The 19,314-nt window shown below is 48.3% G+C and overlaps 1 protein-coding gene across 1 annotated transcript in view; it reads right to left on the reverse strand.

Moving 5' to 3' along the window:
• The window catches only part of DTD1 (D-aminoacyl-tRNA deacylase 1), a 169,339-nt gene that overhangs the window by 33,073 nt on the left and 116,952 nt on the right, over window positions 1-19,314 (reverse strand). The gene's annotated exons all lie outside the window — the stretch shown is intronic.

A 19,314-nucleotide genomic window follows, 5' to 3' on the forward strand; every position in this document is an offset into this window, starting at 1 on the left:
ATGGACGAGGGCAGGCAGGGACCGCCTCCACTACTGCTCCATCCTCCTATGGACCACTTTCCATTTATGGATGAGGGCAGGCAGGGACCACCTCCACTACTGCTCCATCCTCCTATGGACCACTTTCCATTTATGGACGAGGGCAGGCAGGGACCACCTCCACTACTGCTCCATCCTCCTATGGACCACTTTCCATTTATGGATGAGGGCAGGCAGGGACCACCTCCACTACTGTTCCATCCTCCTATGGACCACTTTCCATTTATGGACGAGGGCAGGCAAGGACCACCTCCACTACTGCTCCATCCTCCTATGGACCACTTCCCATTTATGGATGAAGGCAGGCAGGGACCACCTCCACTACTGTTCCATCTTCCTATGAACCACTTTCCATTTATGGATGAGGGCAGGCAGAGACCACCTCCACTACTGCTCCATCCTCCTATGGACCATTTTCCATTTATGGATGAGGGCAGGCAGGGACCGCCTCCACTACTGTTCCATCCTCCTATGGACCACTTCCCATTTATGGACGAGGGCAGGCAGGGACCGCCTCCACTACTGCTCCATCTTCCTATGGACCACTTTCCATTTATGGATGAGGGCAGGCAGGAACCACCTCCACTACTGCTCCATCCTCCTATGGACCACTTTCCATTTATGGACGAGGGCAGGCAGGGACCGCCTCCACTACTGCTCCATCCTCCTATGGACCACTTTCCATTTATGGACAAGGGCAGGCAGGGACCACCTCCACTACTGCTCCATCCTCCTATGGACCACTTTCCATTTATGGATGACGGCAGGCAGGGACCACCTCCACTACTGCCCCATCCTCCTATGGACCACTTTCCATTTATGGACGAGGGCAGGCAGGGACCACCTCCACTACTGCTCCATCCTCCTATGGACCACTTTCCATTTATGGACGAGGGCAGGCAGGGACCACCTCCACCTACTGCGCCATCCTCCTATGGACCACTTCCCATTTATGGATGAGGGCAGGCAGGGACCACCTCCACTACTGTTCCATCCTCCTATGGACCACTTTCCATTATGAATGAGGGCAGGCAGGGACCACCTCCACTACTGTTCCATCCTCCTATGGACCACTTCCCATTTATGGATGAGGGCAGGCAGGGATCGCCTCCACCTACTGCTCCATCCTCCTATGGACCACTTTCCATTTATGAATGAGGGCAGGCAGGGACCACCTCCACTACTGTTCCATCCTCCTATGTACCACTTTCCATTATGAATGAGGGCAGGCAGGGACCACCTCCACTACTGTTCCATCCTCCTATGGACCACTTTCCATTTATGGATGAGGGCAGGCAGGGACCACCTCCACTACTGTTCCATCCTCCTATGGACCACTTCCCACTTATGGATGAGGGCAGGCAGGGACCACCTCCACTACTGCTCCATCCTCCTATGGACCACTTCCCACTTATGGATGAGGGCAGGCAGGGACCACCTCCACTACTGCTCCATCCTCCTATGGACCACTTTCCATTTATGGATAAGGGCAGGCAGGGACCACCTCCACTACTGTTACATCTTCCTATGAACCACTTTCCATTTATGGATGAGGGCAGGCAGAGACCACCTCCACTACTGCTCCATCCTCCTATGGACCACTTCCCACTTATGGATGAGGGCAGGCAGGGACCACCTCCACTACTGCTCCATCCTCCTATGGACCACTTTCCATTTATGGATGAGGGCAGGCAAGGACCACCTCCACTACTGCTCCATCCTCCTATGGACCATTTTCCATTTATGGATGAGGGCAGGCAGGGACCACCTCCACTTACTGCTCCATCCTCCTATGGACCACTTCCCACTTATGGATGAGGGCAGGCAGGGACCACCTCCACTACTGTTCCATCCTCCTATGGACCATTTTCCATTTATGGACGAGGGCAGGCAGGGACCGCCTCCACTACTGTTCCATCCTCCTATGGACCACTTTCCATTTATGGACGAGGGCAGGCAGGGACCACCTCCACTACTGTTCCATCCTCCTATGGACCACTTTCCATTTATGGACGAGGGCAGGCAAGGACCACCTCCACTACTGCTCCATCCTCCTATGGACCACTTCCCATTTATGGATGAGGGCAGGCAGGGACCACCTCCACTACTGTTCCATCTTCCTATGAACCACTTTCCATTTATGGATGAGGGCAGGCAGAGACCACCTCCACTACTGCTCCATCCTCCTATGGACCACTTCCCACTATGGATGAGGGTAGGCAGGGACCACCTCCATCCTATAGACCATTTTCCATTTATGGATGTGGGCAGGCAGGGACCGCCTCCACTACTGTTCCATCCTCCTATGGACCACTTCCCATTTATGGACGAGGGCAGGCAGGGACCGCCTCCACTACTGCTCCATCCTCCTATGGACCACTTTCCATTTATGGATGAGGGCAGGCAGGGACCACCTCCACTACTGTTCCATCCTCCTATGGACCACTTTCCATTTATGGACGAGGGCAGGCAAGGACCACCTCCACTACTGCTCCATCCTCCTATGGACCACTTCCCATTTATGGATGAAGGCAGGCAGGGACCACCTCCACTACTGTTCCATCTTCCTATGAACCACTTTCCATTTATGGATGAGGGCAGGCAGAGACCACCTCCACTACTGCTCCATCCTCCTATGGACCACTTCCCACTTATGGATGAGGGCAGGCAGGGACCACCTCCACTACTGCTCCATCCTCCTATGGACCACTTTCCATTTATGGATGAGGGCAGGCAAGGACCACCTCCACTACTGCTCCATCCTCCTATGGACCATTTTCCATTTATGGATGAGGGCAGGCAGGGACCACCTCCACTTACTGCTCCATCCTCCTATGGACCACTTCCCACTTATGGATGAGGGCAGGCAGGGACCACCTCCACTACTGCTCCATCCTCCTATGGACCACTTTCCATTTATGGACGAGGGCAGGCAGGGACCACCTCCACTACTGTTCCATCCTCCTATGGACCATTTTCCATTTATGGACGAGGGCAGGCAGGGACCGCCTCCACTACTGTTCCATCCTCCTATGGACCACTTTCCATTTATGGACGAGGGCAGGCAGGGACCACCTCCACTACTGTTCCATCCTCCTATGGACCACTTTCCATTTATGGACGAGGGCAGGCAAGGACCACCTCCACTACTGCTCCATCCTCCTATGGACCACTTCCCATTTATGGATGAGGGCAGGCAGGGACCACCTCCACTACTGTTCCATCTTCCTATGAACCACTTTCCATTTATGGATGAGGGCAGGCAGAGACCACCTCCACTACTGCTCCATCCTCCTATGGACCACTTCCCACTATGGATGAGGGTAGGCAGGGACCACCTCCATCCTATAGACCATTTTCCATTTATGGATGTGGGCAGGCAGGGACCGCCTCCACTACTGTTCCATCCTCCTATGGACCACTTCCCATTTATGGACGAGGGCAGGCAGGGACCGCCTCCACTACTGCTCCATCCTCCTATGGACCACTTTCCATTTATGGATGAGGGCAGGCAGGGACCACCTCCACTACTGCTCCATCCTCCTATGGACCACTTTCCATTTATGGACGAGGGCAGGCAGGGACCGCCTCCACTACTGCTCCATCCTCCTATGGACCACTTTCCATTTATGGATGAGGGCAGGCAGGGACCACCTCCACTACTGTTCCATCCTCCTATGGACCACTTTCCATTTATGGACGAGGGCAGGCAAGGACCACCTCCACTACTGCTCCATCCTCCTATGGACCACTTCCCATTTATGGATGAAGGCAGGCAGGGACCACCTCCACTACTGTTCCATCTTCCTATGAACCACTTTCCATTTATGGATGAGGGCAGGCAGGGACCACCTCCACTACTGCTCCATCCACCTATAGACCATTTTCCATTTATGGAAGTGGGCAGGCAGGGACCGCCTCCACTACTGTTCCATCCTCCTATGGACCACTTCCCATTTATGGATGAGGGCAGACAGGGACCGCCTCCACTACTGTTCCATCCTCCTATGGACCACTTCCCATTTATGGACGAGGGCAGGCAGGGACCGCCTCCACTACTGCTCCATCTTCCTATGGACCACTTTCCATTTATGGATGAGGGCAGGCAGGAACCACCTCCACTACTGCTCCATCCTCCTATGGACCACTTTCCATTTATGGACGAGGGCAGGCAGGGACCGCCTCCACTACTGCTCCATCCTCCTATGGACCACTTTCCATTTATGGACAAGGGCAGGCAGGGACCACCTCCACTACTGCTCCGTCCTCCTATGGACCACTTTCCATTTATGGATGACGGCAGGCAGGGACCACCTCCACTACTGCCCCATCCTCCTATGGACCACTTTCCATTTATGGACGAGGGCAGGCAGGGACCACCTCCACTACTGCTCCATCCTCCTATGGACCACTTTCCATTTATGGACGAGGGCAGGCAGGGACCACCTCCACCTACTGCGCCATCCTCCTATGGACCACTTCCCATTTATGGATGAGGGCAGGCAGGGACCGCCTCCACTACTGTTCCATCCTCCTATGGACCACTTTCCATTATGAATGAGGGCAGGCAGGGACCACCTCCACTACTGTTCCATCCTCCTATGGACCACTTCCCATTTATGGATGAGGGCAGGCAGGGACCGCCTCCACTACTGTTCCACCTTCCTATGGACCACTTCCCATTTATGGATGAGGGCAGGCGGGGATCGCCTCCACCTACTGCTCCATCCTCCTATGGACCACTTTCCATTTATGAATGAGGGCAGGCAGGGACCACCTCCACTACTGTTCCATCCTCCTATGGACCACTTTCCATTTATGGATGAGGGCAGGCAGGGACCACCTCCACTACTGTTCCATCCTCCTATGGACCACTTTCCATTTATGGGTGAGGGCAGGCAAGGACCACCTCCACTACTGCTCCATCCTCCTATGGACCACTTTCTGTTTATGGATGACGGCAGGCAGGGACCCCCTCCACCCGCTGTTCCATCCTTCTTATGGGCCTATCATTTTTCAGGGCATGAGCAACTGAACACAAAACAATAAAGCAACTATATAATAGTAAGCTACTATAGTCAATGTGTACTTTTGACTTGAGTCAACATCTATGGCATACTTGGCACATGCCTGGTTAAAAATCATGAACATCCATAAAGTTTAAAGAGACAATTTCAGCCTGGTTTTCCAATGCTTAATTGGTAACAGAAAACTTTTCATAAGCATTTTAAGCAAATAATGTTCTTTAAATGATTCAAAATGTTTCTTTAATTGCAACAATCTTAAGGGAAAGGGGGGGTCTCTCTCCCACTTGGTCTATATGTTGTACAAATGCCAAGAGAACAGGTCTGGAACCCTGAAGAGTTATTGAGTAGAATAACTGTAAACAGAAAGGGGGAGGACATAAGACGCAGAGAGGCAGGGGTGTGGTCTGAGAAAGGTGTTGAGGACAAGGGCAGACAAGGTGAACCATCAACAGCCAAAAAACTAACCTGCCCACGGGGAGCTGGGGACAGACACAGAACGCAGGCTCCCATGGGAATGGGCAATCAGAGGGAAGGCTAGGGGCTCAGAGAGGAATTAGTGAAAGACCTTCCAAGAGCTGCAAAAAGAAAAGACAGACAAGTACACATGTCTGGAAAGGCTGAAGGCTGAACAGTGACAACAGAAACCATGGGTGCGACATGGCTTGTAGTGGCTTACAGTCCCTGAGCCACAGCACAGATGCTGCTGACTGCTTCTGTGAAAAGAAACGAGGGGACAGTACATAAGACACAAGTGCCTAGTCCTCCTCTGTAATAGCCTGAAAAAAAAAGTCAAAATTCAATAAATCAAAAATAGTGAAGGTCCGTTCATGTAGAATAGAGAAGAGAGTTCTGAAAGAAATACCTTGAAATATGCTAAAGACCACTGCTTGGGAGGGTTAGGGAGGAACCAGCATAGGTTGTTTTTCATTATACACCTTCAGATACATTATTTTAATTATCTGCACAATTAGTAAATACTTGCAAATTGATTTAAGGCAGAAAATACATAAAGCAAATACAGTCAGTAAATCCAATAATACAGAAAACAACAACAATGACTGAGAAATACCAGTTCATATAATTCTTCTGAAGGTCAAAAGAAAAGGTACTAAATAAAAAGAGCAGAAACAAAGAAATTTAACGCAAGAAACCCAATTATCTGTAAGACAGGAGTTGAAGATAGAGGGGTCAGGGTATGCAGAAAAGGCCACAGGTAAAGACATCATCCACAGCCCTCCTGTGGCTCAAGTACACAGAGAAGAGAATAAAGGTCATGCTATGAGGGGAGCCCCTCCCCCACAGCAACAGCCGTCAGTCTGGGCCTGGGAAATGTCTGCATGGGGACAAACAAGCAGCTAAGTGGGAAGAATGATAGGGTGCGACCAGCCAAGCACCACCACAATGACCCAAACCCTGTGTCAGCTGAGACTATTCCAAAACATGCAAGCATCCAGAGACTGTCCTGCCCACCTCTGCGCGTAAAGGCAAGAAACTACTCACAAAAGAATTCCAGCCTCTCAGAAAAACTATGCTAAGTAATGTAACCAGCAAAATGGGTTATGTTAATTATAAAACTAATTCTTACATAAGAAAATATATAGTTCAAACAAAAACACAGCCAAGCTTCTCTGAATCCAAAAATCCAGTTCCAAAGCAATTTGTAAAATGTGGAGAAATCCTCATGCCTGAAAAGCTCCTCTGGAAAAAAAATAGTTCAAGTTCACTCGCAACTAATGATGCAAATGGAAATGAGCTATAATTTATGATTCATCAAACTGACAAGAGCTAACAATATACCCTTGAGCCTTTGTGAGAATTGAGGAAAAGATCCTTCTGTCAGTGATGAGGATTGTAAAACCAGAGAGCATAGTCTGGCAATGGACTTCAAAGCCCTAAGCACGTGCGCATTTAAGCACACATACATGTAAACATATGCACATCTAAACACACATACATGTAAACATATGCTAGTCTAAGCACACATACATGTAAGCATATGGACATACATATGCATGTAAATGTATGCACATACATGTAAATGAATGCACATTTAAGCACACATGCATGTAAGTATATGCACATCTAAGCACTCATACATGTAAACATATGCACATCTAAATACACATACATTTAAGCACATGCACATTTAAGCACACACACATGTAAGCATACGCACGTCTAAGCACAAGTATTTAAGTATATACACATTTAAGCACATGTATATATAAGCACATATGCAGGTGTAAGCACCTGTACATATCAGCATATGCACATCTAAGTAACCAACATCTAAGTGCATGTATACATAAGCAAACACACATCTACACACATGCATATCAGAACTCAATAATTTCATTTCTCCAGATTTATCATGTGGAAAGAGCTGACTATCAAGTGCAAAGACACGTGTAAGAGGATGTTTGCTGCATTTTCCTATTTCGTAATAGAAAAACCTTTAGAGTGATCTAAACATCCATCAAGGGGGGATTTTTTCACAAATATGAGGCATTCTGTATTGCACATGTGGTGTCTGAGGTGTTGCTATGGACAACAGTGGCTAGATTATGAAAACAAGGCCTCCCATCTCTTTCTCGGTTTGTTTTTTGTTTTCTGTTTTTAAGTATATTTTTGGACACCGCACACAGTCATCCTGGATGACTGCCTGGTGGTGCAAAGTGTGGAAACCTGAGCACGCACCCCATAGGCCAAACCTGAGAGGACAGAGCAGAGCGTAGAGACAGTAGCAGGGAAGGGTGGCACCTAATCGGGAAAGCCACAACCTTGCTGGGGCACTGTGTGCTGCGGTGGCCACTCCGAGACAGCACGATACTGAAGTGCAGGCCAGGTGAGGCTTGGAAGGTCAGTGGGGTGGGGGTGGGGGAGGGCCCTGAATAAAGATGACACCTCAGTTGTTAGACTGGGAAAAAGCCACAGCTCCCTTTGACCTTCACACTGTTTATACACTCGAGTTAGGTAGAAAGACCACACGATGAGACCACTTCATTCTCAGTTGTGCTTTTGCCCAACAGCTGTCTCTCTGCAGACACCTTGAGACCATCCCTCTCCATTCTCAAAAGCCTGCCTGAGAGAGCAAAGTGCTGCTCAGAGGGAAGATGGTGACACTTCTGCACATACCACTGAGTGTCCAGTTCTGACCGGCCCCAGGTCACTCTGAGCTTGTTTAGTCTCCAACCTCAGACACCTCAACAGAAACCGCAGGTGTAGCAGGCAAAATTTCTAGTCACTTCTCAAAGGAAATATTAGCAAAACACCACAGGCACCTCACAAATCCACTACTGTGGGGGAAGACATATTCATTAAAGCATCAGCCAAACCTGTGGTATACACAAAAGCTGCCACTTCCTGTGCCAAGACATTGCCAAACTGGAGTGGTGGGAGACTGTGAGGAAGTATCCACTTCTGAGAGGAGATCTGCCCACAATGGAACTAGAGAAAGAAAACCTGATGTGCAAGGCTTCTATGCTACTCTGCTTCTCCAGGCTTAAAACACTCACCTTGCCAGACAGACCCAGGAGAGCCTGCAGGGGGCTTTCCTAACATAGCAGCACTGTCATAGCTGCTGTGAGCTCCTCAGATCCCTAAGAAGCCGAAAGGAAGGAAGGAAGGAAGGAAGGCAGGCAGTGCATGGCTGGCTGGGTTTATTTGGGCTCACAGTTTCACAGTACAGTCCACCACAGCTAGGAGGTGTCGTGGCAGGCACAGGAGGCAGCTGGTCACAGCTTGTGCAGTCAGAAGCAGAGACAAATGTTCCTGCACCCCAGGCTCTTCCTTTGTGTGCAGTCCTGTACTGTGGCCCAAGGAAGCGAGTCGCTTACATTTTCTAAATCTAGAGCATCCCTCACAGACACGGAGATTTTTCTTCAAGATGATCCCAGTCCTGTCATGCTGACCGTGGATATAAATCACACAGTCCTTCCTAACACAGCCCACCAGCCCACCAGCCCACCAGCCTGAATATTTACCCTACTCTGACTTCCTGCACCCCACCCCAAAGTAAGGCCTGCCAACTCCTAATTCCTTTTCCTGCCCTATCCCAGGAAGGCCTTCTCTAGACTTTACAGGCAGAAGCCACATCCCTCTAGCCTTGTACTGACCTTCCTCAGGGCTCCTTGTCCCTAGTCTCTGGCCGCGGTCTAACTGTCTCCTGAATTTCACTCGAGGTCCGTGAGCAACCTCACCACGGGACTATTACACTCCCTCCTTCCAGCACTGTCCTCTCCACGGAGAGCTGCTCTCACACAGAAGTGGCCGGGTTCTGCTCTCAGCGCACTCTCTTCACCTCTCCTCAGCCCTTGGCCTCCTTCCCTGGCCAGCTACCCTGCTTATGGGGAACCCCTCAGACCTATATAGCCAATAGCGGCCATTTTCAGAGGCCAAAACCCTCCATCAACCCTTAGGACCCCATGGGGTGGAAATCCAGGCCTTCTTCATCTCATTGCTCTGTGTGTGTGTGTGTGTGTGTGTGTGTGTGTGTGTGTGTGTGCGCGCGCGCGCGCGCGCGTGCGCATTCTTTACAGCTAGATTATGCGGGAGACTTTGGCCAAAACTCCACACCTAAAGAAGTTTCAAGAACATTCACAGAAACATCAAATCTACCCTTGGACTCAACGCAGCAGAGATGCAGTCAGAGTGCCAGCCCAGTGGACTGTAAATGTCACCACCTAGCAGCATAAGTCACAGCAACCAAAAAAGGGAACTAGCGCAAGTGTCCATTAGCGGAAGTATGGTGTAGCCACACAATAGAATATTATTTGGAAATACCGAGGAGCAAATCACTGATTCATGGCACAACGGGGATGGACACTAAAACTATTACATGCTGAGCTAAAGAAGCCAGTCACAAAAGGCCGCATAATGTATGATTCTTTGGTATGAAATGAAAGACAGAAAGTAGGTTACCAGCTGCTTAGGGCTAAGGAGGATGGGGAGACACTGAAGACAGCTTCTTTTGTGGTGATAGGGATGCGGTAGCAACTGCACAGCTCAAGACTCTGGGCCAGTGAGCTGTGCACAGCAGCTGGGAGAGCTGTATCTCAGCAAAGCTGTTCTCAAAATGACAGTCACTCCTCACTAGAACCGTGGGCCAAGCCACGACTCCTCAGTCATGAACTATTTTCCATGATCTGTCCCCGAAATACCTTACTGGCTCCACTTCCCAAATACCTTCACCCTGTTTCATGTTCGAGAATCCCAGACTCACCCCCCACCCCCAAGCTTTCTAACTGGGATCGCATCACTGAAGCCTCGGCCTCACATGCCAGGCCTGTTGGGGAGCTTGGCTAAGGCCTCTCCTCCTGGGATCCACTACATAGTCTCGTCAATCTGATGTACAACTCTGAAGCTCACAGTTGTGACTCTTAGTGTCCACTCAAAAACTGAACAGCTCCAGGGCCCAGTGGCTGAATCCTGGGTTATATCTACTGTCTGATCTCAACGTGGCTGTGAAAGTGACAACATCACTGCTAAAAGCTCTGGACCTCGTGGCTCAGCATGGAGTGCACATTCTCCACAGGCTCCGGAACAGCCAGGGCCCAGGCTTTTGAATACAATTACTTGTCAATCTTCTCAGGGAAAGATGAAGTCAGCCCCAATGGCAGTTTCTTTTGTCCCCCTGCAAGTAATTAACATCTTAGGACACTTTGTTCCCCAATTGCCTTCTCTGGACAATGAGCAAAAGACAACAAATGGTGCTGGTTAGCACAGGATGAAAGGGACAATGCAGCAAACCTTTGTCCTCTAAGAAAGCAGACAGAGGAGTGCATGTTAGGAATGGTACCCAAGCCTCCAGACTAAACCTCAGTGGCCAAAGGAGTCCTACTGAGGCAGACTTCATGACAAGGAGACTTTCCCCTCAGAAACATCTCTAAAATTTTTCATTCTTCATGTCCATCAAAAGGCAACTAATTTTGGTGACAACAACTGACACTAACACTAATAAGAAACTGGCCAAATTAAATGGAGAACCTGGGAGAAAAAGAGAGGGGGTGGGGGGGGGGGCGGGGGGAGAAGCCAAGACCCTTTACTGGGACTAAGCGTCCCCTCCATCTTGGCTAAATTTATGATGTGATATTACTTGTGCACTGTGAGTCTGTGATGAGAATTAATGTCAATATGGGGCTCAGAGGTCAACAAATAAATTACATGAGTCTCTGTCATTAAATCAAGATCAGGACCATTTCTGGACAAACAGATGAAGAATGGGCTTGACAAAGCATGAAAATAAAATGCCTCTGCTGTCACTAGGAAGGTCAGGCCATCAAGATAAATGTTTAAATTTCAGGTTCAATCAGTTATGCACGGAACGTCCAAGCCAAAGGCCTTCCCACTCCACACCTATAAATTCTGATATTCCCCTGAACCTGTGGGGAAGTGAACCTGCGGACAGCCCCGCGTCTCTGTACAAAGTAACCTGCTCCACTGCAAAACAATCCAGACAGAAGGAGCCACACACCCGAGGGGCCAGTTGTCTAGAATTAACCATTGTGCCATCCTCCTGGAAAAGCCAAGACCAGTGAGAAGAGGGAGGTGCCCAGTGCCCCTGGGTACCACCCAGAAAGGACTGTCTGAATTCTAAGGGACAAAATGCCACCACTTGAGAAATGGAAAAGAGGAGATGCTGGTGACAGCTTTCACAACTTTGTCAGCACAATCAGAACCAAGTTAATGGGAATGCAGGTAAAGTCAGACGATCCTGACAATGCCCCAAATAGAGATGCCAATAAACTATTAAACAGGCGGCTGGGAGTTGGGCTCTAAGGGTAAGCCAAGCCAGAGAACATCTTAGAAAGATGGCTAAAGTAAGATTACATCTTACAGAACGAGTCTCATTGAAAGTGGCTGCAGCTGGGTGTCTCTGTTAAGGAAGGCCTGGCTTGTTCTTGCTGGGGACGGCAACTGCCAGTAGATTCTTGAGAACCTCACGCAGGCAGGGATGGCTTGAACTGGAACATGTTCAAACGTTTACATTCAGACTGGGGAAGTAAGACTGCTTTTGGGGTGTGACTTGAAGACAGATGAAGACCAGGGAATAGTGAGAGCCCACGCAGGACCTAGATCACTGTCTGCGTTGGCATGACACATCCACTGTGGCTGGGCTGTAGGATGAAGTTCAGACATTATACAGCATCTGTATACAAAGTTAACATTTTCCAATGCAATTTTGACTTTTGTGTTTTTAGAAAGCAAAAGCCTTATATCATTCAGTATGAGCCAATTCATAAAATAAAAATAAAGCCGACTAGTATTATGGTGACACTGAGGTCTTCATTATCTCTCTCTCTCAAGACACAAAAAAAATGTAAAAGCCTAGTTAATACAGGTTTTTGCACTCTTTGCCGCAACCTGTTTCTTTTCTGAGGACTGCAGCCTTTACTGGGGCATGAGTTCTTCATCGTCCTCTGGGCAGATGCCTCAGCTAAAATGGTTTCCACCAGAAACTTGATGGTTTACCTCCTCCAGGAAAACTGGTCTTTGCACATGTTGCCGGCAAAAGAGAGCCACAACATATTAGAAGTAACTGGCAGAGGCGTCTGGTTTCCTTACAGAGGAAGAATATCACATGCCAAATACCACTTATTTCTAAACTCCATGCCACATACTCTCCACAAATACTCCAATCTGCAGGCCTCCCAGACAGGGGAGGGATGCTCCCCTTCCCCTGAGTGTGGGCCTCGCATCTGCTGGGTAGAACCCTCTGAACAAACTTGGTAAGCTTAAAGCTAGGTATCCTAGACGCCTCTGGCCAGGACTGACCACGTGCTTCGGGAAAGAGAGAGACACTCCTCTGCAGGCCTTGCTCCCTTTTTCTTGTGCTTCTAGGTGGTTCCTGGACCTGGTTTACGGGGCATTAAGAAGCCACACATCCTTCCATACAGCTGTCTGCTTCTCGCTCTTCCCTTGGCTTTCTTTTACCATATGCTGTGGGGAGCTCGCTCAGTTGTCTTCTTATCATCAACACAAGTCACCATGACCACGTGGGGGCTCTGAACCCTGATGGCTTGATGTCATCCTTCAGGAAGTAGCTATTGTAACGTGTGCCAATAAGGAGTATTTGTAACTGCCAGTGCAACCACGGTTGTAATCACTTCCCATCATGTACCTGCGTGGCCAGTCTTTCTTTGTGTTGTAGCTAAAAATCGGCATTATATGTATCATTTGTATGATCCTAAGACTTATAATCAAGATCTCATACAAAAATGGGGGAAATGCAAAAAATTCAGATATTCAGGCAAGAGTGACCACTACTCTTACTAGAACAGGAGTCTCGCATGCTCAGTTCCTTAAACTCTAAACACTGTGCTCCACTGTTGGTGCCCATGTGCATGGCTACCCCAACTCTCTCTATAACACCCCAGCACAGCACAGCACAGCACAGCGCCCCCGCCCAGGCAGGCCTTCTCAGGGTCACAGTCTCAACCATCAGGCGCTCACTCTACAGTCTGCCTGTCACTTACTGGCTGAGCCAAAAGACCGTGGGAATTGAGTTCTCGCCAACGGGCATGAGAGGGAACTGGCCAGGAATTCTGAGAAAGTCTGTAAGAAGGGCTTGAGATGGGGACATTTTCTTCCTGCCTTTGGACACTGATGTCTGTCTTCACAGAATGCTTGCAAGGGTGGCGTTTATTCTGGAACTAGGAAAGAAACCAACACACTTAGAAAAGTAAGCCAGGAGCAGAAGGGTCTGGACCCTGAGAGTATTACAGGCTCTGGAGAGGTGAAGCCCAGCCTCTGAATAGTTCTGTGGTAAACACATGTCCTGGTGGCTCTACATGTGGTTGAATGCACCTGTAATAATAGCAGAACTAGGATGAGTTACAGGCCAGCCTTTGCTACATAGTGAGCTCAATGTCATCCTAGGCTATATAGTGAGACCCTGTCTCAAAATTAAAATAAAATAGAATAAAAATAAGATAAAACCCTAGGGCTGAACTAATAGCTTCATGGTTAAAATCATTTCTGTTCTTGCAAAAAACCTAAATTCAGTTCCAGCACCCAACTACAGCTAACAACTGTCTGCAACTCCAGTTCTGGGAGATCTGACACCCTCTTCTGGGGGCGACTCATATACATGCAATAAGAATAAATAAATATTTTTAAATAAAAAATTTTTGTTATTTAAAATATCTGAACTCACAGGACTGTCAAGTATAGGACTCAACAGGTTAAGATGCCTTTGTCCTCTGTAATGGAACTGCAGCACATAGAATCTGATTCTATAATTCACCTCTATCGGACTCTTGCTTTTAAATAATGTCTAAATACTATTTACTGTATGCTATACCTACAGGGTTGTGAAACCCAGGGGACAGTGTGAAAATGGAGCCATGGTCTGAATATCAGAGCTGTGGAAAGATGACCTCCAGAATACGCTCACCAGCCACCAACAGCTCCAGTCCACAAAATAAACCTTTGGAGACACCAAGTCCCTTGAAACTCTTGCTTTTGTAAATGCCTTAGAGGGTGATGGAGGTAAACTGCTTGCATCAATCTGGCACTAATAACACCAAAGCATACAAACAGTGGTTCTCCCCTGGAGGAAACCCAGCACTTGCTCCATTCAGACACTGGCCATGCCTGGAGTTGTTCTGGATTGTCACACTGTGGAGTGGGGAGGCAGGGATGGCACCAAAGCATCCTACAATGCACGGGACAAAGATCGTATGACATGACTCCTAAAGCACTAAGGAGATAAACAACACTTCTGTGGTGTTTTACATGTTTGTTGTTACATCTTTCAGGCTCAAAATAATAAAAGAGCATTTTCAGAGTTCAAGGGAATGTGCCATATTAGTCTGGAGCATGCTAAGAATCTTCTCTGTCTGAGTGATGGTTTTCACCGCACCGACATGCCACGACGCTGGAGATGGGCCATTCCTCAGGAGTACTTTGCCACCTTAGAAGGTTTACCTACCTAGGTGACGTCTTATCCTGCTCAGTGGTGAAGTTTTCTAAGTGTGCCCAGAATGAACAAGCAGAGACTCCCATTAATAGAACTGAACCATTTGCCTTGAGTCATAAAACTGATGCAAATGATGAATGAATCAATAAGAAAAACATTTTATCTAAGTCAGATGAACCCAATGTAAAACTTAAATCTCCACCAACCTGATGTAAACTCAAAAGGGTTGTCAAATAAGGTGGGGTCTTCTTAATAAAAATAAATATAATACCTTCCCCACCCCCCTCCATGACCATCTTAGACCCCTTTACTTAAAACACAAATAAGCTCTAAGCTGTGTGCTCTGCCGTCCCCGCTTTGCCAGGGCTGCCTGCTTGCTAGTCTCTGGCCAGGCGTCCCACATACTCTGGGGTTCTAGGCAAGGCAAGTTGCTAGGTGGGCAGGGTGCCAACTACAGCACACTCCGGAGCTTGCAAATGCGTGACGGTGGCAGGAAGAGGCCTCGGGAGACGCGCACAGGAGTTTGAGCTGAACCTAGACAAGAAGCGCATGAGAACGGTAAAGGAGATGGATGGGCCTGAGTCTGAGACACTCCCTATGACCAGCCAGAGCAGGCTTGCTGGCGTCTCCAGCTAACGCATGTGTGGGTTGGTGAAGACCATGTAAGGATCCTCATGGAGGCCAAGGAGCATTCTGAGTCTGGTGTAGGAAGCCACCTGGGAAGGCTGGCGTCTCCACAGCTCCCTTGATTTGATAGGCATGGCAGCCTGTGGCCTTCGCACAACAGAGGGCAGGACCGGAGCTGCTGCTTGCTCGGCCCCCACGGGTTCCCAGGCATGTCTCTATCATCACTCTGAAATGCCTTCACAGCCCACAGAAGGTTTTAAAAACTAAATTTAGGAAACTAAAGTTATCAAACAAACGTGGCTTTGAAAGTAAGAGGTGGGACCCTTCCCACAAAAAGGCCCCCAGAGCAGATGGTTTGGGGTCAGAGTGTGCCAGCACTCAGGGAACGCCTATTCTATACAGACTCAGTGTCCAAAGAAAAGGAGCCAAGAACAAAAAATACCCGACCCATTAATCGTAGGAGGAATATTAACTCAGTCACAAAACCAGATGGTGACAGGGGTGGGGATGGTAAGCCATAAACATAGACACAAAAATCCTCAATAAAATATTAACAAATAAGAGCTGCTGAAAAGGTGCCATATCATAACCAAGTTTGGCAAAAAGTTACAAGGATGGGTAAACATTAGAAAATTAGTATCCTTGGGGCTCAGGTGATAACTCGGCCAGAGAACAGGAGTTCAGAGGCCGAGAAGCCAAGTAAATGCCAGGTGAGCATGGTGGTTCCCCTGTAAGTCCACCTTGGAAGGCAGAGATGGGGACCCCTGATGTAAGATGGCCGAATCAGTGAACTCTGGGTTCAACTGAGAGAGCCTTCCTCAAGAATGAGGTGGAGCGTGATGGGAGAAGACTCCCCACATCCTCCTCAGGCTCCTCACTTCTGTGAGCATGCGTAACCCAGGCATGCACACCACACACACAGACACATGAAGGGAAAAGAACAAAAGGAAAACAGGCGCACTTAAAGGAGGGGAAAGCAGGTCTCCCAGTAAGGCCAGTCCTCTGGAGGTGGGAGCCCAGAGGAAGTGCCAGGCTACACTGGGCTACTTAATAGGATCATGTTTTAAAAGAGGGGTGAGGGGAACCAAAGGCGGGGATGGGACTCAGTGGCAGAGTGCTTAGGTAGCATACAAAAGGCTTTGGGGGTCACTCCCCAACACTGAAAACAAACAAACAAAAAGTATGTTCCTTTAAGAGGTTAAGAGGGACTAAGACCATGTGGCTCCCATGAGAGATGAGCCAAATGCTACCAGATGACAGCACCACAGGGGCAACTGCCTCTGGATGCCACACCAGCCCTGGATGGTCAGTGTCACCAGGAGACACCAGCACCCTATGCCTATACATCCCCAGCACACTTTACTAGTGAAGATGAGAAGTTCTCCAATGCCCTTCACTTCGCTAATTAAAAGCCACGGACGTCCAGCTTTTCCTATCATATAACTACCTATAGTAGGGTATTATTGCTCAAACTTTCTAAGCTCATCCCTCTTTCTAAATGTGAGTGTGTGTATATGTATGTGCACATGCCTGTATATGCCTGTATGTGTATATGTGGGGAGGATTCACTTACATATATGTGAGAGAGTGTGTGTGTATGTGAGAACACAAAATGGCCAGAGGTCACTAACCAATCACTCGGTCTTTTAATTTTTGAGACAGGGTCTGTCATTGACCCTGGAGCTCAATGATTTAGCTAGGCTAGTGAGCTAATGATCTCTAGAGATTTACTCTTAACAGCAGGTACAGACAGGTGGCCATGCCTGTGGCAAGCTCGCATGGCAAGTACTTTCCCAACAAGCCAGCTTCCCGGTCTATGCCTGCATATTCTATTTGGGAGAGAGGGTTCACGACAGGGTTTCTCTGTGTAGCCCTGGCTGTCTTGGACTTTGTAGACCCAGCTGGCCTCAAACTCACAGAGATACACCTGCCTCTGCCTCCTCGAGTGCTGGGATTACAGGCGTGTGCCACCACTCTCAGGTTGATTATTTTTTAATAAACCCCAAATAGAAGATAATAAACTGTGTCTAACTTGAAGACAGCAAGGGGGTAAAGACACTTTGCTGCCAAGCATGATGATCTGAGTTCAGTCTGTGGATCCAACATAATGAAAGGAGAACCAGCTCATCCAAGATGTACACACACACACACACTTACGCATTCACAAATAAATAAATAATATAAGCTCTTTATAGAAGAAAAGAAAAGTCTAGCTCAAGGCTTAGACTGAGTTCCTGGTTGTTCTTTGCACTCAGTTTTCTTGGCTGTTTCTAGTGAGGCTTACAAAGATGAGCCGCTGACCGCAGACAGGAGTCACCTTTTGTCTCTATCCTCCTTGCGCTTTTACCTTCTACATCACTAATCCTGGCTCTCAAACACTGTATTTCCTCCTCCTCTGCTTCCAGTGGCACCCCTCCCCCACCCCGCAGAGGAGGCTTTGAATCTAATGTACCAGCAGTTGTTTAAAGGTTTTAGATGATTACATTTAGCTCAATTCTGAGTTTTCAGAGGGAAGAGTCCAGATGATTAAGTAACAGGAAATTCTGAGAACTGCTAAGCCAATTTCAGTGCAGAAGATAAACTGCTCTTCCCCTGAACTGGCAGTTACGAGCATCCATGCTAGACAACTGGATTACCTTTAGGAGACGGTGGCAGAAGAGTGAAGCAGGCCCCACACCACCCAAGAAGTCAGACCTGCTCCTGGCAGAAGTTAAGAGGCAGACTGGGGGAGTAGGGTGCCCACAGGCCTACCCAGCAAGGACAGGCTAACCACACAGGTGACCCAGGAGAAGAGCTGCATGTGACCCGTGCAGGGAAAGGTGTGACACCCTGACCTGATTAAACCCAGCAGTCTTACAGGCCACAGCCCAGATAAATGGGGCTTTCTCAGTCTCTTAAAACATGATTTTCCCATTCCGGGGCATGGGCCCACTCTGCAGCCTTCTGTTTTTAAGAACAAAATCCAAGTGCTTCTAGGTATGGCAAGTTCAGATGCCAGACCAATACTTGCATGGATGGAGTAAAAAGACCCACATGAGTGCCTTTGAAAAGACACATGGCACACACCTTTAATCCCAGCACTCAGGAGGCAGAGGCAGGTGGATCGTGTGAGTTCGAGGCCAGCCTGGTCTACAAAGTTAGTCCAGGACAGCCAATGCTACACAGAGAAACCCTGTCTCAAAAAACTAAAAAAGAAAAAAAAGAAAAGACACATGGTTCTGAAAATTGATGGAGATGTTGCCATTGATGGATGCTGGAATTCAGTGGATGCCAAAGGCCCAAGCAGTCTGTCTGAAGGGTCCTGTGAGTGACAAGCATGTGGCCTTTCCTTAGCACAAACCTAAAGTTCAGGAAAGAGGTCCAGCCCCAAATTACACAACTTGTGCTCGGAACATGATATGAGCCCAATCCGGATGGGTCAGTGCTAACAACAGACTGCAGACACACTCTGGATACCTGCACACCAGAGACTGGAGAGCGGAGCCCCAGGGAAGAGCAGTAAGGAAACAGACTCCCTCTCACCTGCAAATGACAGCCGGACACAATAATCTTTAGAGCTGGAAAGAAATTTTTCAGTTTCAGAATTCAAGAAATTTTAATGCTGGTTTTGCCAGCATTTTATAGATAAAATGCCAGAGTATGACGTTTTAAATCATCATTGCTTCTTCTACCATCAAAACAGAAATGCCAAACAGTTTTTGC

The sequence above is a fragment of the Acomys minous genome (genome assembly GCF_964271855.1).
Source record: "Acomys minous genome assembly, chromosome: 3".
Lineage (NCBI taxonomy): Eukaryota > Metazoa > Chordata > Mammalia > Rodentia > Muridae > Acomys > Acomys minous.